General features: G+C 45.8%; 1 protein-coding gene and 1 non-coding gene across 5 annotated transcripts in view; one reads left to right on the top strand and one right to left on the bottom strand.

Annotated features, from left to right (window-relative positions):
• JAKMIP2 (janus kinase and microtubule interacting protein 2) overlaps positions 1–14,540 on the top strand; it is a 151,934-nt gene that overhangs the window by 32,910 nt on the left and 104,484 nt on the right. The gene's annotated exons all lie outside the window — the stretch shown is intronic.
• Positions 13,219–13,325, bottom strand: LOC119920439. The gene has a single exon (XR_005448185.1). It is a non-coding gene; the product is annotated as a U6 spliceosomal RNA (small nuclear RNA).

Raw genomic sequence — 14,540 nt, forward strand, 5'->3', positions numbered from 1 at the left:
AGCACTGTACTAAGCGCTTGAGTCAGAGGTCATGGGTTCTAATCCTGGCTCCGCCACTTGTCAGCTGTGTGACTTTGGGCAAGTCACTTAACTTCTCTGGGCCTCAGTTACCTCATCTGTAAAATGGGGATTAAGACTGTGAGCCCCATGTGGGACAACCTGATCACCTTGTATCCCCCCCCCCCCCAGTGCTTAGAACAGTGGTTCGCACATAATAAGCGCTTAACAGATACCATCATCATCATCACGTGGCTCAGTGGAAAGAGCCCGGGCTTTGGAGTCAGAGGTCATGGGTTCAAATCCCGGCTCCGCCACTTGTCAGCTGTGTGACTTTGGGCAAGTCACTTCACTTCTCCGGGCTTCAGTTCCCTCATCTGTAAAATGGGGATGAAGCCTGTGAGCCCCCCGTGGGACAACCTGATTACCTTGTAGCCCCCCCAGCACTTGGAACAGTGCTTTGCACATAGTAAGCGCTTAATAAATGCCATTATTATTATTATTATCACTTGGGAGCCCCACGTGGGACAACCTGATCACCTTGTAAATTCCCCAGCGCTTAGTACAGTGCTTTGCACATAGTAAATGCTTAATAAATGCCATCATCATTATTATTATTACTGGGAGAGTACAATATAACTGAGTTGGTAGACCCGTTCCCTGCTCACAATAAGCTTACAGTCCGGAGGGCCGGAACTACCCAGAATGAATAGTTTAAGGAACAGGAAGACAAGAAAGCAATTAAATGACCTATTTCAATCAATCGCATTTATTGAGCGCTTACTGTGTGCAGAGCATTGTACTAAGCGCTTGGTCTGAAGCTGCAGATTTGAGAGACGTGGGAGAGTACTGTGGGTTTGAGGGTGGGGAGGGTGCGGATAGTCGGTGTTGGTGGTTACAGGAGTGGGTGGTTAGATGGCTTTGGGAGTACGTGGGGAGTCAGGGATTGGTGTGTTAGCAGAAGATTTGGTTCATTACCTCTTTGAGGAAAGATATGATGGTGGTTTTTATTGAGTGATTTCCGTGTGCAGAGCACTGTAGTAAGTGTTTGGGAGAGCGTAATATAACAGAGTTCATTCATTCACTCAATCATATTTATCTAAAGGTCCCTGGTTCGTTCCCGGGTTTCGGCAAATGATTTTTCTCTTCTACACTGTGAGCCCGCTGTTGGGTAGGGGCTGTCTCTATGTGTTGCCGACTTGTACTACCCAAGAGCTTAGTACAGTGCTCTGCACACAGTAAGCGCTCAATAAATACTATTGATAGATAGATACTAAGCACTTGGGAAGTACAAGTCGGCAACATATAGAGACGGTCCTTACCCAGACTGTGAGCCTTCTAGACCGTGAGCCCACTGTTGGGTAGGGACCGACTCTATATGTTGCCAACTTGAACTTCCCAAGCGCTTAGTACAGTGCTCTGCACACAGTAAGTGCTCAATAAATACGATTGAATGAATGAATGAATGGACTCACGGTAGATTTGTTCCCTGCCCACAAGGAGCAAACACTGGAGAGGATGAAGAGCTGGCGGCTGTGAATCTTGAGGACCAAATCTCCTCTGTACTGTCAGAGATTCATTCAATTGTATCTATTGAGCGCTTACTGTCTGCAGAGCACTGTACTGAGCGCTTGGGAAGTACAAGTTAGCGCTTGCAATATGGCTGTGCTGTCTCCCCACCCGCAGAGGGGGAGTGCAGCAGCTACAACAATAATAACGATAATAATATGATAATAAAATTAATAATAGTATATGACCGTCTCTATATGTTGCCAGCTTGTACTTCCCAAGCGCTTAGTACAGTGCTCTGCACACAGTAAGCGCTCAATAAATACAATTGAATGAATGAATGAATGACCAACTCTACTGTATCCTCCCAAGCACTTAATACAGTGCTCCGCACAAGGTAAGCATTCACTAAATAGCATGGATCGACATTTAGGTGCTCAGTAATTGCCATTGATTGATTGAGAGACCCAAGTGCTGGATGCTGATATTTTAGGGATCCCAGATGATTGAGCACAGGACTACTGACCTTTTCGGTAGGACCTTAATTCCTCTTGGTCCCAAATTGCTCTTCCTTTGTCTCTTCGCGAAACATCCGGCAGGGGAGGGGAAGTTGCCATGGTGATTTTTCCCTTCTCGGGAAGAACCGTGTCTCCCGCTTCCTTCTCAGAAGATATCCAGGTTGCGCTTTGATCAGGATTTCATCTCCGGAAAATCCCGACTGCATATTGCTCTGAGCTCCAAAGAGCTCCCATCTTGTTGCTGAGAACAATGATATTTCGTGAATGTGACAGTTTCCATGGAGCTGATGGAAACACAGGGAGCTTTTTTTTGTTCACATTTAGAAATGGTGGGAGTCTTGGCTGCGGTATGTTTCCGAGAGAAAGATTTATCTATTGGGATTTCCTTTCGACAGCCAGCTGGGAACTCAAAAGAAACCCTGACAATAGCTTGGCCCTAAAGAAATAGGATCTTGAGCATACTTGTAGTTACAGGTGAGAATTCCTATAAACTAAATCCCGGTACTAAATCCCCAGAAACCTCTCTTCTAAACCAAGATCTGGAAAACATGCAGGGTGTTCTAACCTTTGGAATTGGATCCTGGTTGGTATTAATAATTGTGATATTTTTGAAACTTACAATAAGCTAAGCACTGAGGAAGATGCGAGATAATCAGGCAGGACATTGACCCTGGCCTACATGAGGCTCACAATTTTGTTTTGCTTTTTTTTTAAATGATATTTGTTAAGCGCTATGTGCCACGCACTGTGTTAAGAGCTGGGAAAGATTCACTCTAATCAGGTTTGACAGAGTCCCTGTCCCACATGGGGCTCCCAGTCTTAATCCCCATTTTACAGATGAGGAAACTGAGGCACAGAGAAGTGAAGTGACTTGCCTAAGGTCACGCAGCAAACTAGTGACAGAGCCAGGATTAGAACCCAGATCTTTCTGACACCAAGGCCTGTGCCCTCCCTACTATGTTATGCTACTTCTCCAAGTAGTTTAAGTAGGAAGGAGAACAGATAGTTAATCCCCATTTTACAGATAAGAGAACTGAGGTACAGAGCACTGAAGTGACTTGTCCAAGGTCATATAGCAGGGAAGTGACAGAGCTGGGATTAGAATCTAGGTCCTCTGGCTCCCAAGCCCATGCTATCTCATTGCAATGCGCCTGTTCTATCACAATATTTTTCTTATCAGTTCCAGGAATCTGATGCAATATTTGATGCAATTTGGATCTTGTTACTTCAGCCCTTATGAAAAAGCAAATATAGGTTAGTGTAAATTAATTGGATGACTCCCTCTTTGAAAGATGACATGGTGGTTACACCTTGGTTGATATAGATAGTTCATTATAGAAATAGATCATGTTTTATGACTATGAATGGTTACTTTTTGGTTCTGAAAAGTGTCATGTGACATGACAATACATGATAAGACTACTAAGTCTTCGGGAAAGGAAAATTCATTTTGTTCTGATGACTTGACGCCTGTCCACATGTTTTATTGTCTGTCTCCCCCTTCTAGACTGTGAGCCCGCTGTCGGGCAGGGACCGTCTCTAGATGTTGCCAACTTGTACTTCCCAAGCGCTTAGTACAGTGCTCTGCACACAGTAAGCGCTCAATAAATGCGATCGAATGAATGAATGAATGCTTTTTCCATGAGGCCATGCTTCTCCTTGTAGGACTTCCATGATCACCAAGGCTCCTCCAACCGAGTGTCAGATAATAATAATGAAAACTGTGGTATTTGTTAAGCACTTACTGTGTGCCAAGCACTCTACAAAGTGCTGGAGTGGATACAAGGAAATCAGGTTGGACACAGTTCTGTCCCTCATGGAGCTCACAGTCTTAATCCCCATTATACAGGTGAGGTAACTGAGGCCCAGAGAAGTGAAGTGACTTGCTCAAAGCCACACAGCAGATGAGTGGCAGAGCCGGGACTAATCCTAAATTTTAATCCTAATTCTAAAACCAGATGGGGAAGGCAGGCAGCAGAGCTCCTGTCTCTATATGTTGCCAATTTGTACTTCCCAAGCGCTTAGTACAGTGCTCTGCACATAGTAAGCGCTCAATAAATACGATTGATGATGATGATGATGATGACAGAAGGTCGAAGCGCTCAATGAGTACGATTGAATGAATGAATGAACTGTGAGCCCCACGTGGAACGGGGACTGTGTCCAACCTGAATTTCCCGAGCCGTCTCAACGTCCTCAGGCCCTGCTTGGACTTGTACGGGGCAAAATCGATTTCTCGACAGGATTTTTCTGGTGGAAAAACTCCACTTGGGCCCAGAATTTTACTGGTTTTCCGTCTCTGGTAGTCGGGAGAAGAGACAGGATCCCCACGTTGGGCTGAGGTGATTCGAGGCTGGAGCCTTCTTGTTGAACTCAACCGAATAAAGAGCAGAAATGCCTGCCCCTCTGTTCCTAGAAGCTTAGGTGAAGGAATTGATTTTAGAGACAGTGGCTCGTGCTGTGTCACTGCCACTTTTCGGGTTCCCGTTGGTTGTGTGCCCACTGAGGTGCAGAGTCAAGCGAGTGAGGAGGTGGGCAGGGGGTCCTTCTGGGTTGCGCTAAGCATGGCATAGGTGCCAATGCTGGGCTGTAGCACAGCGTGGCTCAGAGGACAGAGCACGGACTTGGGATTCAGACATAATAATAATAATAATAATAATAATAATAATGCCATTTGTTGTATATATGTATATATGTTTGTACATATTTATTACTCTATTTATTTATTTATTTATTTTGCTACTACATATCTATTCTATTTATTTTATTTTGTTAGTATGTTTGGTTTTGTTCTCTGTCTCCCCCTTCTAGTCTGTGAGCCCACTGTTGGGTAGGGACTGTCCCTATATGTTGCCAACTTGTACTTCCCAAGCGCTTAGTACACAGTAAGCGCTCAATAAATACGATTGATTGATTGATTTTGTTAAGCACTTACTATGTGCAAAGCACCATTCTAGGCACTGGAGGGCTACAAGGTGATCAGGTTGTCATTCATTTAATCGTATTTATCAAGCGCTTACTGTGTGCAGAGCACTGTACTAAGTGCTTGGGAAGTGTTCAATAAATACGATTGATTGATTGATTGATTTGTTAAGCACTTACTATGTGCAAAGCACCATTCTAAGCGCTGGAGGGCTACAAGGTGATCAGGTTGTCCCATGCGGGGCTCACGGTCTTAATCCCCATTTTACAGAGGTGGTAACTGAGGCTTGGAGAAGTGAAGTGACTTGCCTAAGGTCACACAGCAGACATGTGGCAGAGCCAGGATTAGAACCCATGACCTCTGGCTCCCAAGCCCGGGCTCTTTCCACTGAGCCACGCTTGGGTTCTAATTCCGGCTCTGCCAACTGTCATTCATTCATTCATTCAATCGTATTTATCGAGCGCTTACTGTGTGCAGAGCACTGTACTAAGCGCTTGGGAAGTACAAGTCGGCAACATATAGAGATGGCCCATACCCAACAACGGGCTCACAGTCTAGAAGGGGGAGACAGACAACAAAACAAAACGTGTAGACAGGTGACAAAACATGTAGACACCAGATCGATGATGTCATGGATACCATGCCTCATCCATAACCTGATTAAAATAATTATATGGTGTGAAAAATTACAAACAATGGTGATTTTGAGGGTATTCCTTAAAGTTACACTGCACAGGCAGTCTCTCTTTGGTCTCCAGAATCGTTTGACATTTGTAGACAGGTAGAATAATTCCAATTACTTGGTCTATATGGAAATATGACTCCGGAGAGGCCCGTGCTTTATCCACTAAGCCACGCTTTTACTCAGGGCCAGAGGTCGTGGGTTCTAATCCTGGCTCCACCACTTGTCAGCTGTGTGACTTTGGGCTAGTCACTTAACTTCTCTGGGCCTCAATTACCTCATCTGTAAAATGGGGATTAAGACTGTGAGCCCCACGTGGGTCAACCTGATCACCTTGTATCATCCCCAGCAATTAGAACAGTGCTTGGCACATAGTAAGTGCTTAACAAATGACATCATTACTATTATTATTATTATTATAGCTCAGTGCATGGTTGCTTTGGTAGCTGCTGTGTTCTTTCCCGCCAGCATTAGCCAGCTGTAACTCCAGATTCCTCTCATCCTGTCCACTTGTGTGACACCCTAGGTGACTCTTGCGTGGCTCAGTGGAAAAAGCCCGGGCTTGGGAGTCAGAGATCATGGGTTCTAATCCCGGCTCCTCCGCTTGTCAGCTGGGTGACTTTGGGCAACTTCTCTGGGCCTCGGTTCCCTCATCTGTAAAATGGGAATTAAGACTGTGAGCCCCATGTGGGACAACCTGATGACCTTGTATCCACAGCCCCCCCCCCCCCCCCCCCAGTGCTTGGCACATAGTAGCGCTTAACAAATTCCATTATTATTATTATCAGAATCTTTCATCACTGAAGAATGTATCTGCTAAGGGAAATAGCTTGGCCTAAAGATAGAGCCCCGTCCTGGAGTCAGGAGGACTTGGGTTCTAATTCCCATCCCGCCACTTGTCTGCTTTGTAACCTTGGGCAAATCACTTCACTTCTCTGTGCCTCAGTTACCTCATCTATAAAATGGATATGAAAGGTGCCCTGACTTGCTCCCTTTGCTCTTCCCCCCTTCCAGTTCCACGACACCTATGTACATTTCTGTAACTTTATTTGTATTGTTGTCTGTGATGTTACCCCCCGCCCCTACACTGAAAGCCCACTGTGGGCAGGGAATATCACTGTTTGTTGGTGTACTTTTCCAAGCGCTTAGTATAGTGCTCTGGACACAGTAAGCGCTCAACAAATATGACTGACTGAATGAATGAACTGTGAGCCCCATGAGGAACAGGGACTGTGTCCAACCTGATTACTTTGTATTTTCCCCAGCGCTTAGTACAGTGACTGGCACATAGTAAACACTTAACAAAGACCACAGTTATTAACTCGGTTGTATTGTACTCTCCCAAGTGCTTAGTACTGTACTCTGCACACAGTAAATGCTCAGTGAATACCATCGATTGATTAACCGTTGGCTAAAATAGGACTCAAACTCAGGTCTACTGATTTCTAGAATTACACTCTTTCCACTGGACCAACTGTTGGTGTTTCGTAAACACTTTTGATTGATTGGTAGCTTGAAGAAAGCCAATTCCATTAACCTGACCCAGCTTCACACTACTTGTTTTCCTGAGGAGAAACTGAGGCACCGGACAGCTGAGAGGCTCGCCCAAACTCTCCCAGTCTGTCAGTTGGAGAGCTGGGACTAAAGCCCAAGTCTGTCGAGCTGTCTGTGGGTTCCTGAGGGCTCTGCGCACAGTGAGCCTTCTCTCCCAGACGCTCTTTGCTTTTTTTCCCCTAATATTTCCATCCTCCAAAATATGGGACTTGGAATCATTCCACTCGCCTCATTGTTTTTCCCTTTCGTCTTCTCTCCCACTTGTCTGCATCTTCATAAGGCTCCAGTGCCCAGCTTTCTAGCTCTGATGTTTCCACTGTCTTCCTGCTCCATTACTTCTTGCTCCTTGCCTGGCCCTTTCTTCTCAGAGTTTGCTTTCATTCATTCATTCAATCGTATTTATTGAGCGCTTACTGTGTGCAGAGCACTGTACTAAGTGCTTGGGAAGTACAAGTCGGCAACATATAGGGACGGTCCCTACCCAACAGTGGGCTCACAGTCTAGAAGGGGGAGACAGACAACAAAACAAAGCATACTAACAAAATAAAATCAATAGAATAAATATGTACAAATAAAATAAATAAATGAATAGAGTAATAAATACATACAAACATATATACAGGTACCTATCCAGATATCTATCCGCACTCCACATTCATTCATTCATTCAATCATATTTATTGAGTGCTTACTGTGTGCAGAGCACTGCACTCTCAGCAGCACCACCCTACCCCAGGATATCCGACTTCAGGTTCGTTTTTCTAGAAAAGATGAAATAATCCGCAACAGATGGATTACAAAGTCTAGTCGTCGCCCCCTTCACCGCCCCAAGTGAATATCAGACTTCTGTTGCTTTGTTACCCTCACATAAGGAATGGAGAGGGATAGGCAGGGCTAAATTTCACAGAAAGAGGGGGACGTTGCTTTGGTTGCAGAAGTGGCATTTGAATTTTTCAGACACTGAGGGATCACGTCAGTCAGTCTGAGTCAATCTACTCCAATTATTTGAGTCCCTTAGGTTCCCTCATCCCCACCTAAGTTCAAAATTCCCACCAATGGGGCACCAATAACATCAAAACTTTCGATGTCAGCCAAAGGGAAAATAAATATGGCAGTGGTGGGTGGGCTTCTCTCTGAGTGCTTGGGCCAGAAGGAGGATCCCACCCACCCTGGGCTTATGAACATCTGCTCCTCTGAATCCTAATAATAATAATAATGATGGCACTTGTTAAGTGCAAAGCACTGTTCTAAGCGCTGGGGGCAGTTACAAGGTGATCAGGTTGTCCCATGGGGGGGCTCACAGTCTTCATCCCCATTTTACAGATGAGGTAACTGAGGGTCAGAGAAGTGAAGTGACTTGCCCAAGGTCACACAGCAGACATGCGGCAGAGCCGGGATTCGAACGCATGACCTCTGACTCCCAAGACTGGGCTCTTTCCACTGAGCCACGGTTCTTCTCTAGCTTCTCTAATTTGGTGATCCTAATTTGGGGATCAAAGGGCTGGTGATGGTAAGAGCCTAGGGGTAAAATGTCTCTTCAGACCTGGCTCCCAGGTAGAAGACAGTGATAGATAGGATGGGTAATAGGGAAGGGAAGTCTTCCCCTCTAGACTGTAAGCTCGTTTTGGACAGGGAATATTTCTATTCCTTTTGTTGTACTCTCCCAAATTTTCAATACAGTGCTCTGTGCAGAGTAAGGGCTCAATAAATGCACTGATCGAAAGAGGTGAGCTAGCCAATTTCCAGGTCCTCTAACCCCCTTCTGTGGGGGCCTCTGAACCCCAGTTCAGAACGGAGAAGCCAGATTCCATGGATCGGGGTCCTCATTCCCACCAAGGTGCCCCCAGACAAATGGGGAATTCAGAGGAGTCGGAGACAGTGCCAGGATCACTTCATGGTTCACGCTGCTGCCGACAGAATACTAGTGCCATCTGCCCTTACCCTCAGCTGTTGTAATTCAGAATCAAAGCCATAATCAATCAATCAATCATATTTATTGAGTGCTTACTGTGTGCAGAGCACCGTACTAAGTGCTTGGGAAGTACAAGTTGGCAGCATATAGAGACAGTCCCTACCCAGCAGTGGACTCACAGTCTAAAAGGGGGAGACAGAGAACAAAACCAAACATACTAACAAAATAAAATAAATAGAATAGATATGTACAAGTAAAATAAATAAATAAATAGAGTAATAAATATGTACAAACATATATAAATATATACAGGTGCTGTGGGGAAGGGAAGGAGGTAAGATGGGAGGGATGGAGAGGGGGGCGAGGGGGAGAGGAAGGAAGGGGCTCAGTCTGGGAAGGCCTCCTGGAGGAGGTGAGCTCTCAGTAGGGCCTTGAAGGGGGGAAGAGAGCTAGCTTGGCGGATGGGCAGAGGGAGGGCATTCCAGGCCCGGGGGAGGACGTGGGCCGGGGGTCGACGGCGGGACAGGCGAGAATGAGGTACGGTGAGGAGATTAGCAGCAGAGGAGCGGGGGGAGTGGGGTGGGCTGTAGAAGGAGAGAAGGGAGGTGAGGTAGGAGGGAGCGAGGGGATGGAGAGCCTTGAAGCCCAGGGTGAGGAGTTTCCGCCTGATGCGCTGATTGATTGGTAGCCATTGGAGATTTTTGAGGAGGGGAGTAACACGCCTAGAGCATTTCTGGACAAAGACAATCCGGGCAGCAGCATGAAGTATCGATTGAAGTGGGGAGAGACACGAGGATGGGAGATCAGAGAGAAGGCTGATCCAGTAGTCCAGACAGGATAGGATGAGAGCTTGAACGAGGAGGGTAGCGGTTTGGATGGAGAGGAAAGGGCGGATCTTGGCAATGTTGCGGAGCTGAGACTGGCAGGTTTTGGTGACGGCTTGGATGTGAGGGGTGAGGCTGTATTCCCGGTGTGGGCAGGGAATGTGTCTGCTTATTGCTATATTGTACTCTCCCAAGTGCTTAGTGCAGTGCTCTGCACACAGTAAGCATCAATAAATATGATTGAACGATTGAATGAATATGCTTTCTGCATTTACCTGGGCTAGTCGCCTGTGCTGACTACCCCTTGTTCATTCATTCATTCAATCGTATTTATTGAGCACTTACTGTGTGCAGAGTACTGTACTAAGCACTTGGGAAGTACAAGATGGCAGCATCTAGAGACGGTCCCTACCCAACAGCGGGCTCACAGTCTAGAAGGGGGAGACAGAGAACTAAACAAAACATATTAACAAAATAATATGTTTCTGACCCAGAAACGTATAGATCACACACTGGCATGACAGAGTCGCAACTCCAATAGAGGTGTCCAGAGGCTTTCCCAGGAAAGCGAGGCGGGACAGGATCACCCAGCTGCCCCGCTCTGTGACGTAACTAGTAGATTCCAGATGCAAGGCTAATAATGAGAAGCAGTGTGGCTCAGTGGAAAGAGCACAGGATTTGGAGTCAGAGGTCAGGGGTTCAAATCCCATTTCCGCCCATTGTCAGCCGTGTGACTTTGGGGAAGTCACTTAACTTCTCCGTGCCTCAGTTACCTCATCTGTAAAATGGGGATGAAGACTGTGAGCTGCCCGTGGGACAACCTCATCACCTTGTAACCTCCCCAGCGCTTAGAACAGTGCTTTGCACATAGTAAGTGCTTAATAAATGTCGTTATCATTATTATTATTATAAAATGGGGCTTGGGACTGAGAGCCCCATGTGGGACAAGGACTGTGTCCAACCCGATCTGCTTGTTTCCACACTGGTGCTTAGTATAGTGCCTGGGGCATACGAAGGGTTTAATAAATACCACAATTATTATTATTATTCTTATTACTGCTACAACTACTAGTACTCTGAAATAAGCTCCCAGTGCTGAGTTCCGGCAAGCCAAGGCCCTAATTGGATCTCATTTCCATTGCTCCTGGACTCAGCTACTACACAGAGCTCTCAGAATGAAAATGAGAAATTCTGTCTGGGCAGCCACAAGGCTCATTCATTCATTCAATCGTATTTATTGAGCACTTACTGTGTGCAGAGCACTGTACTAAGCACTTGGGAAGTACAAGTTGGCAACATATAGAGACGGACTACAGACAAGGAAATGTACCCCATGGACTTACTGAAAATGAGCTATGGAAAGCAAAGTATGTCTACAATTCAGCCTTCCACCCTGATACTGGTGAAAAGATGATTTTGATAGGAAGAATGTCAGCTCAGGTTCCAATGAACATGACCATCACAGGCTGTATGATGACTTTTTATAGGTAAGTTTTGTCTCCATTACATATCATTTTTTTCCATCAAATAAGTTTGTACTAGTGGCTGCCGTCAAAGCAGTTGGGGAGGTATAGATGACTGCTATTCTATTTATTTTGTTAACGATGTGCATTTAGCTTTAATTCTCTTTGTTCTGATGTTTGGTTTTGTTCTCTGTCTCCCCCTTTTAGACTGTGAGCCCACTGTTGGGTAGGGACTGTCTTTATATGTTGCCAATTTGTACTTCCCAAACGCTTAGTACAGTGCTCTGCACACAGTAAGCACTCAATAAATACGATTGATGATGATGATGACTTGTCTACATGTTTTGTTGTCTGTCTTCCCCTTCTAGACTGTGAGCCGGTTGTGGGGTAGGGTCCGTCTCTACCTGTTGCCAACTTGAACTTCATTCAGTTGTATTTATTGAGCACTTACTGCGTGCAGAGCACTGTACTAAGCACTTGGGAAGTACAAGCTGGCAACATATAGAGACGGTCCCTACCCGACAAGCGGGCTCACAGTCTAGAAGGGGGAGACGGACAACAAAACAAAACATAGTAACTAAATAGAATAGTAAATATGTACAAGTAAAATAAATGGAGTAATTAATCTGTACAAACATATATACAGGTGCTGTGGGGAGGGGAAGGAGGTAAGGCTGGGGGGAGAGGAAGGAGGGGGCTCAGTCTGGGGTTAACTCACCATTTTTATGCTTCTGACTGGAAACATCCAGGACCCCTCAGTCTGAAGAGAAAGACTATGGGTCTCTTACGGCTGGCTGCTTAGCTCTGAAAGACTGACCTTAAACCCACTCTCACCGAGACGCCTTCAGAGAAGCAGAGATGCTGCAGGCCTCAGTCGCTGCTGGCCTCATTGACTGCCAGAGTACTCTCAAGGCCAGAGGGCATTTTTCCTCCTCCTTGTCTCAGAACAAACCCAGCTGCTCCCCAGACTGAAGCAGAAAGCCATGCCCCGTGGCTCATCTGTCTCTGCAGAACACAACCCTCATTCATGGCATTTTTCTTCTCCGGTTCCAGTTCCTTAAGCGTCTGATACAAGTGTGTGGTTGAACTTACAATGTTTGTTTAAAAGTCCAACATTGCTGAGGTGTGCCAAAGGAATGCTTCAAGAACCCTCTGACTATTTGTGTCAGTTTTCCAAACAGGGAGACTGGCCGGGGAAGCCCAGTGGGAGATGACGATGCCCATTTCCTGGTGTTCATTCAGTCAATCGTATTTATTGAGCACTTACTGTGAGCAGAGCACTGTACTAAGCACATGGGAGGGTACAATAATAAACAGATACATTCCTTGCCCACAGCGAGCTTACAGTTTAGTCTACAGTCTTACAGTCTAGATGTGTGTTGGAGAAGGCACCGGAGAGGATATAGGGCAGTTTTTGAATTTTTGAAGGGAAGGAATGGAAACCAGGATTGGGGAGGGGGTAAGGTCGAGGGTAGTTGGTGGTATATTCATTCATTCATTCAATCGTATTTATTGAGCGCTTACTGTGTGCAGAGCACTGTACTAAGCACTTGGGAAGTACAAGTTGGCAACATATAGAGATGGTCCCTATCAATCAATCAATCAATCGTATTTATTGAGCGCTTACTGTGTGCAGAGCACTGTACTAAGCACTTGGGAAGTACAAGTTGGCAACATATAGAGATGGTCCCCACCCAACAATGGGCTCACAGTCTAGAAGGGGGAGACAGACAACCCAACAAAACAAGTGGACAGGTGTCACCTCGTCAGAACAAAAAGAATTAAAGCAAAATGCAGATCATTAACAAAATAAATAGAATGGTAAATACATACAAGAAAAATATGGAACACTTCATGAATTTGTGTGTCATCCTTGTGCAAGGGCCATGCTAATCTTCTCCGTATCGTTCCAATTTTAGTACATGTGCTGCCGAAGCGAGCACAGTGCGAAGTTGTACAGTCTAGGGTGGTTGATGGTATGAGTAAGTGCTCAATAAATATGATTGAATGAATGAATGAATGAATGAATGAATGAATGAATGAATAACTTGTGAAGCTGTACTGTCTTGAAGTTCCCTATTGCCCAAAATGGCTCAGAGCTGTCCAATATTCTTCCAGATTGTGGCACTAACTGCCCTTCGTGGAAGGTAAAAGACAGAGGCTAGTCAACCATGACACCTAAGATGCTAGATTTGGGGACAGAGAGGCTGATGAGGGTGGGGGGTCAACGATGATGAGAAAGTTGGAGAGACAGTTTATGAGGGAAGATGAGGAGTTCAGTTTCTGTTGTGTTATGTGACAATGTGGGGTGGAGGTGAGTTTTCTGGAGGATGATGGCAGCACCCATCGACAGCTTGCCCCTCGCAGCCAACCGGCTTTATTTGAGGCCCTCTAGACTGAGGTTGTTATGGGCAGGGATTGACCGTATTTATTAGTGTATTGTCTTTCCCAAGCGCTTAGGTTTCTGGCTCTCTTTCAACCCCCTTCTCCGGTCTGCTCAGCTGAGCAAGGCTGCTTGTAAGAATAATGATGGTATCTGTTAAGCACTGTTCTAAGCGCTGGGGTAGATACAAGGTTATCAGGTTGCCCCACGTGGGGCTCACAGTCTTAGTCCCCATTTTACAGATGAGGCAACTAAGGCACAGAGAAGTGAAGTGACTTGCCCAAAGTCGCACAGCTGACAAGGGAAAGAGCCGGGATTTGAACCCATGACCTCCGACTCCAAAGCCCGTGCTCTTCCCACTGAGACATGCAGCTTCTCGTAACATGAGGGCACTTCGGCCTTAGCAACTGGCTGCACACAATCTTGTACCACAATCCTGAGGTAAAGTACTGTCATCCGGAGGATTTTTTGAGTAGTTGTGACGAGTTGTGCTGAGACTCCCACATTAATCATTTGGGCTTAAATAATCATTTGCATGTGTTCTTTCATTCTTATTGGGAGATAGCAGTCACGGCTGTTGGTTCAGTGGAAAGAACACACTTTCTAGACTGTGAGCCCGTTGTTGGGTAGGGACCGTCTGTATATGTCACCAACCTGTCCTTCCCAAGCGCTTAGTACAGTGCTCTGTACACAGTAAGCGCTCAATAAATACGATTGAATGAATGAATGAACACCCTTGGACTGGCTGAAACTGCTGACCTGGGAGAGGCACATC

Source organism: Tachyglossus aculeatus, chromosome X1 (assembly GCF_015852505.1).
Source record: "Tachyglossus aculeatus isolate mTacAcu1 chromosome X1, mTacAcu1.pri, whole genome shotgun sequence".
Lineage (NCBI taxonomy): Eukaryota > Metazoa > Chordata > Mammalia > Monotremata > Tachyglossidae > Tachyglossus > Tachyglossus aculeatus.